This window comes from Lupinus angustifolius, chromosome LG04 (assembly GCF_001865875.1).
Source record: "Lupinus angustifolius cultivar Tanjil chromosome LG04, LupAngTanjil_v1.0, whole genome shotgun sequence".
Taxonomy (NCBI): Eukaryota; Viridiplantae; Streptophyta; class Magnoliopsida; order Fabales; family Fabaceae; genus Lupinus; species Lupinus angustifolius.
Window position 1 is genome coordinate 18,116,325 of NC_032012.1, and position 8,092 is coordinate 18,124,416.

The 8,092-nt window shown below is 32.8% G+C and overlaps 1 pseudogene; it reads right to left on the reverse strand.

The window, feature by feature from the left end:
- On the reverse strand, positions 3,983-5,161 carry LOC109344673 (annotated as a pseudogene).

Sequence of the window (8,092 nt, forward strand, 5' to 3'; positions counted from 1 at the left end):
GTGTCAACTCTTTTCCCTCAATATTGACTATCAGTGTTAGTTTTCGAAATTTCCACAATTTGGTTGTTTGTGCCAATTCTTAGTACCACGGAAAGAAATGGAGAGAAGTTTGTCAGAAATGCATCAGCGAAAATATGAGGGAGAAAGAAAAAAATGAATAAAAGCGCATTCAACTTGGGGCGAGTTATAATGAGGGGAGAATGCCTCTACTTATAACATGAGATTTTTTTTTCAAGTTTCTCATCTCTCCGATGTGAGATTTGTGAATTGTTTTTTTCTTCAAAACTCTTCTATATGGGACTTTAAAGTTTTTTAAATTTCATACCCAAAAGTTTTCACTAATAACTTTCAACAAACCAAGTTCCAACAATAAATTTTATCTAAAAATTTATTATTTATGATATAAAATTTATGAAATCCAAAATATTGATTGATAAAATGTCAATACATGTCAAGATTATAAACATGTCAGTGCTTTGTTTTACTTATTTATGTTTTTTGGTTGTTCAACAACAATAAACAATAATTTAGGAACTATCATATGGGACTTAGGAGAATATGATTATAAATTATAGCATCGTCAGATCTCCAACAATGTAATGTATAAAGGAAGTAAATATTTGATAACAACATAAGTTATTTTCTATTATTAATTTGAATTTGGATGAAAAAATAATGATAATAATTTTTTTAGGTTGGGTATTTTATTTTAAGATTATAGAATAATGTCATCATGAGATTATTTTTGCATATGAGCTAAACATATGTATGCTGTGTACAATATATAATGTGAAGTTCCTTCTTATAATTATTATTAATTAAGTTTTCAAAACACAAAAACTACAAACAAACTCTCTGTAACAGATCGAGTTATTATTCTCCAAAATAGCAAGGGATCCATGTTAACCCCTAATCAAGTGCACATTTATATGAAATTAGACATTAACAAAAACAATGCATTGCCGAAAAAAAGTAAGAGTATATATTTATACATTAACAATATAAAAATTTATATATAGTTAGTATATTATTTTATGATTCATTTGTATTATTATTTTTAATAATTAATGCTGATTGAAAATTACATGCATATATTTTTCTCAAAAAATAAATGAAATTAGGCTTGCGCTTTTCTACAATTTATATTTTTTACAAGTTAGCGGATCCTAGGGGTGGATGATGGTCCCACTAATGAAAAATAAGTAATTTAGGTGCTTCCAAAGTACAAAAATGAAAACCAATCCCCCAAAATAGAATTGTCAAAATGAACTATTTGACAGGTAAGTCAAGTTCATTTTGGGCCACATATCAATTTCCGGTCGGGTAACGGAATCATTCAAGCCAAGCCGACAAACTTTTAAATAAAATAAAATATATTTATAATAATTGAATCTGGTATGAATATTTCACATTTTCATACAATTAATTTTTTGTCGTTGTTTTTATATTCCAAATTAAATTTATATAGCAAGAATAGTGAAACAACTAAAATAACAACAGAAAACAGCAGGCCCAACAGCGACCAACGGATACTGGTTCAAGTGGTACATGTTTGATTTCTCTTAAGCAAAGTCTCGAGTTCGAGTCATGTATACAGAAAATTACTTATTGAAAGAATTAGCCTCATATACTTATGGATGTTTTCGACTCGGACATGATTGCCTTCAGTGCGAGGATACATGTGATAAACAAGAAACAAAAAAAAAACAGCAACAACAACCACATACATAAATGATAAATGATAAAGATTTGATGTCTCAAACTATTTTTAATATCAATAATATTAAAACAAAAACAAAATCAAAAAATTAATTTTTAATTGACATTTTATTAGTATGAGATATAGTTGATAAGAATAAATGATCGTCATAGACAACAATAACATAATACAAATAACAACAAATCCTTGTCCATAGACAACAATAACACAATACAAATAACAACAACACAACACTAATAACAAAAAAAAATACAACAACACCAAAAAATAGAAACATACAAATATCAGCAATAAAAATAGTAAAATGTAACTGTTTTTCTTGAATGATATCTCCTTAAAAAAACTTAAATTTTGAAAATAACAAACCAGATAGCCCTAAAACATTGCTAGACTAGACCCGATGTAACGCAGGCTCTTTTGGACCTGGCTAAAAATGTTTGAATCTAATTCATGCTAAAATTTGGTTATCTATACCCTTCCTTTCATAATTTTTGTTCAGGCCAACCATAAGCAATGTAACCTGCCCATTTAGCCTGCCATACCTAAAACATGTCTTCTAAAAAATATGGAAGAAATTATTATAGAAATCGTAGAAAATGTTTTGATTTGTATAACGAAGGGTATTTCATGATATAAGGAACATTTTTTTTAGATGTTTAATTATTATTCTTAACAAGTGTTTACAGGAATAATAGCATTATCATTTTGATCTATCTAAAAATTAGTATGATCATAGAGCAAAAATAATAGAGAATATCATCTTCATTTTTATTTGTGACTCACACATGTTATTTTATAATTTATTACGACTCTCCATTGAAATATGAAACATATCTACATTTTTCTCATAAAAATAAATATTATTTTTATTCTTATATGAGTCTTACAACTTACCTACAATTTTTATATTTTGCAATAAATATGCCAAATATTAAGAAGTTGTTTATTTATTAATAAAAATTAAAAATTTCTATAATTTATTATAATTGATGCCTAATTTTCGTTCTGGCCACTTCCCCTACAAATCTGTACGATTGTACCCCAATTTGTAGCCAAAAATTGTTTTTCTTTGAAAACAAAATTCATCATAATTGCAGAAAACGTTCACATCATGGAAAGTTGAGGAGTCCAAAAACAAGGTACTGTGAAGGTCCAGAATATTAGAAGAAAGCTGTGGATATGTACACTGTACTTAGTAGCAAGTTGCCAAGCATCTCTTTCTTTACTGGACAAATGTCCCGTTATCAACTTCTTCACATTCTCCTATGTGATGCCACGCGTAAGAAAAAAGAAACCACATGGATTGAAGTTTCTAATTTGAGAGATTTTTCATTCCACAAGATATGGAAAATTAAAAGTTTTATTTTTTCAACAAATATAATTTTGGGAATGTTCATCTACACAGCAAAGAAGAAAAAAGGGAACAGTAACTGAAGTCAAGAAAGATGAAATTGTCTCTAAACTAAATAAAATCTTTAAAGATAATATAGCAACAATTTAAAAGATTTTTATATTTTAAGTATATAAATATTCTACTCTTATTTAAATTAAATATATTATGAGTAAATTTATGCCGGAGGAAAGCATATTACAACATTCAATAAAGAAAAACTTTTGTATTCAAATAAGATCTTTTATATTGAGTTTAATATTTATACATTGTTAGTAAAAAAAATTATATAATCAATATATTGTTCATTATTGTTTTATTATTTTTGTTTGAGAGTTTTATTGACTAACACATAAACAATGAATGGTTTATTGATAGTGTAAAAACATTTATACGATCATATTAAATCCTTTTATATTATGTATTAACAATAAAATGTAATAATATACTTCAATAATGATAACCTCAACAATTTTACACTAACACGTAAATAAATGTTATTATAAACTTATCCTTCATTATTTTTCAAACTAAACCCTTTTTTTCCTATTGCCGTTTCATTTTTTTTATTTTCTAATATTATACAATTAACCTTTTGCAACTTTCAACTACACCACCACTAGTCTTCTACCTTCCCTACATGATTTTGTTTTTATCCCAAGTTTTGAAAATTCAAGCAAATATAATGGGCGTTTAAGTGATATATACTTTATTTTCTTTAAGTAAAGTTTTAGGTTCGACTTTTATTGATGGAATAAGTATTCATAGGAGAGTTAACTTCACATACTTATAGATGTTCTTGACTCGGATAGGATAGTATCCAGTATAAAGATACTTGTGAGAAACAAAAAAAACGAACAAAAAAACAAGGGTTAGAAAGTTCCAATAATTTTTGGCTTCTTGCTAAATTCTAAGGCAAACAGTTCCATCTCTTTCCTCTTTCCATTTCAACTACCACCAACCGCATCAGAACCGGGTTGTTTTAAAAGGTTGACTCCAAAAAGTCGAACTATCTGAATCGGTTCGACCTCCGGTCCAGCCGGGATATACAACCCACAAACATTAGCACCAACATCACCACTCCGGTTCTTGATGTCAATATAGAGCTGTCTGTCCGGTCCACAAGACTGATAAAACCGAACCGTGTCACCTGCTTTTAGGCTCTTCTCTTTAACGAACCGGGTCCACCCTTTAGTTAAAACGTAGCTCTGGCTACTGTTCCAATATGAGTAACGAAACCGCCACACTTTCCCTCCAACGTCCTCAAAATTCAAAACCACCTCCTTCGCCGCCGCAGCCGCCGTCCACGGCGAATTTCCACCACATAACGGAAAATTCTTCTCAGCGTGCTGTTTCGGTATAACTAATAGATTCAACTTCCCTATGTCACTGGGCGTAACAGTTTTCTCGAACAGAATCTCATACGCTTTCATCTCGCACACGCTTCCAATTCCAAACGACGTCGTTGCAGCGTTATCAAGGCTTCGTCGTTGCTTCCACCACGTGCTGTTCTTGCTATGTAGCATCTCGTCGTGGTAGGTGTGCTTTCGGAGCATATTGACGATCTCAGACTTGGAATGCGAGTTCAGAAACTCGATTTCTGCAACGTCGCAGGAGAAGGTCTTGAAGTTTGTGACGGCGTCCTTGCCGCGGAATCTCACGGCGGCGATGTCGTAGGCTCTGGCGGCTTCGTCTTCGTCGTTGAAGGTGCCGACCCACACGCGCTGATGTTTCTCGTAAATCTGTGCACCCCAGCGTCCATTAGGCTGTGGCACCACGCCTTTGAATTTAGAGGATGAGGTTTCCGGGATTCGACTTCTGCGCCGCCGCAAACACCGTTTGGATCGACGACGGTGCTGGTGCCACTTCCGACACCGTTGAGAGTGTTGCGTGGTGACGGGGAGTATAGTTTGAGGAGAAGAGATATAGAAAGTGAGTCGTTGGTTGTTGTGGTTTCGTCTGTGCAACTAACTCCCTCCATCTTCTGTTATTTTGCCTTTTTTTCTATTTAAGAAATAACAGTTTTGTAACTAATTATGGTTTGTGTTATGAAAGAAAAGAAACATTGTTTAGGTGTGTCCTGTGTAATAAGAAGTATGAAGAATCAGAGATTGATAGAAACTCGTAATATATAGGGGTTACCGTGCCATAATAATTCTAATATAAAAATTAAATTTATAATAATTATGATTAATTGTTAGTTATTGATTAAATGATTCAATTCTTGGTAAGTCACATACCCAAAAAAATTAATTCATTATCCGATATGATAAATATTATTGATTACATAAAAATAGTTATGAGAACAACTACTGACTTATGTTGGAATTCAACGAATGAATGAAGCTATGATCTTACCGGATAGAAATGACAGCCAATATTTTTTTTAGTGAAATCCACTTAATCTTATAGGATTATTACCAAACCAATTTAATCACATATGGAAAACTCACGTTATTAAGGATTTCCACTTATACTATGAAATCAAGTGATAGTAGATGAATCATTATTTTTTTACAATTACACAAATTATTATTGATTTGATACATATATTACACCAACTACTCGCATGTGGAAGATTATAATATTTTAAACAAAAATATAGCATAAATTGTAATTAAGCTAAAAATAAAGGAATGTCCTATAATTTACTCTTGATTAATTATAAAATTGACAATTTTTAGCTACAACTTTGGAAGCAATGATAATTAGAGAAAGTATAAAACTGATACATGGCCCAAATGGTCATTAGCAAAATGCAAAAGCATTCTAACTGCTTATGAACACTCAATGTTATTCTGGAGCTCAAAAATGTCTTTACTGTTATGTATATTTGATTTGTTTTAGTTTGGTTGTTTTGTTTTAGGTTTTACGGAGAAAAAAACAGTTTTAATGGCACATTATAAGCATTAAAATTGGTGGTTGATTATGTTTTTTTTCTAGCTTGAGTAAGGCTATTTATATTGCATCAATTGATTAATAAAATATCAATCTTCCTTCTTTATACTATTGCTTCAATTCTTAGTTCTAACAATTGGTATCAGAGCTCCACAATGGGCCTGATATAGAATGAAAGAGTGGAGTGTGTAAGAAGTGTGAGCTAAACACACAGAGAGAAAAAATGTTAATCTCAGATAAGTTTGTGCAACAATCCATTATGGTCAATATGATTATTGGTCAATGATGATGGAGAAATTCCTCAGGAGCAAGGAGATGTGGAGCCTGGTGGATGAAGGGATCCCTGCTACGACAATCGGGACAGCACCAGCAAGTGAAACGCAGAGGAAGACCATGGAGGAGGCCAAACTCAAAGATCTGAAGGTCAAGAGCTTCTTATTTCAAGCAATTGATAGAGAAATCTTGGAAACAATTCTTGATAAAGGGACGTCGAAGGCGATTTGGAATTCATCAAGGGTCCACAAAGATGAAAAGGGCACAACTTCAAGCCTTGAGAAAGGAGTTTGAGTTGTTGGCCATGAAAGAAGGAGAGAAGGTGGACAACTTTTTGGGACGAACCTTGACTTTGGTGAACAAGATGAAGTCAAATGGTGAGACAATGGAGCAGAGTACAGTGGTTAGTAAGATACTTAGATCATTGACGGCTAAGTTCAATTATGTTGTTTGCTCAATAGAGGAATCAAATGATCTAAGTACTTTGAGCATTGATGAGTTGCATGCTAGTCTGCTGGTTCATGAACAAAGAATGCAGGGATACCAAGAGGAAGAACATGTGTTGAAAGTGGTTCAAGAAGATAGATCAAGCAGAGGAAGGGATCGAGGTATGTTAAGAGGAGGACGTGGCAGAGGTAGAGGGAGACAATCTCTAAACAGAACAATTATTGAGTGTTTCAAGTGTCATAGGTTGGGGCACTTCCAATATGAGTGTCCTAGCTGGGAAAAGAATGCAAATTATGCTGAGTTGGAAGAAGAAGAAGAGATTTTGCTGATGTCTTATGAAAAACCTCAACAAACAAAGAAAGAAGAGATATAATCTCTTGACTAAGACTGTAGTAATCATATAACATGAAACAAAAAATGGTTTCTGAATTCGGAAGAAGACTTCAGCAGGACAATAAAACTTGGGAATGATATGAAAATGGTAGTGGCAGCAAAAGGAAGCATAAAGATGCAATTAAAAGGCATAACCCATATAATATCTGATGTCTACTATATTCCTGAGCTTAAAAACAATTTATTAAGCATACGGCAACTTCAAGAGAAGAGATTAGCCATCTTAATTCAGGACGGGACTTGCAAAGTATTTTATCCTATGATGGGGCTGATTATGCAAACTAACATGAGTGAGAATGTTTCATGTGCCAGCCTCCATGCAACCGAAAAATTCCTTGTGTTTGCCAGCTGAATCAGATAAAGAGGATCACATGTGGCATTGTCGCTTTGGGCACTTGAATCACAAGGGATTGAGAATACTCACCTACAAGAAAATAGTGATTGACTTACCCTCTCTAAAAACTCCGAAGGAAATATGCACCACATGCTTAATTGGCAAGCAGCATAGAAATCCTGTACCAAGGAAGATTTTGTGGAGAGCATCAAAGCAACTTCAGCTAGTGCACTCAGATATATATAGTCTCATCAAGCCTGCTTCAAAAAGTGATAAAAGGTACATATTAAGTTTTATCGATGATTTTTCTCGTAAAACTTGGGTCTATTTTTTTACATGAGAAGTCAGAAGCCTTTGTAACATTCAAAAAATATAAGGCTTGTGTTGAAAAGGAGATATGTGCATACATAACTTGTTTGAGGATAAATATGGGTGGTGAATTCACCTCAAATGAGTTTGGAGAATTTTGTCAATCACATGGCATTAGTAGACAACTGACAGCAGCTTATACTCCTCATCAAAATGGAGTTGCCGAAAGGAAAAATAGGATGATTATGAATGTTGTCCATTCCATGTTAACCGAAAAGAAAGTTCCTAAAGTGTTCTGGCCCGAGGCTGTGAGATGGTGTGTACACAT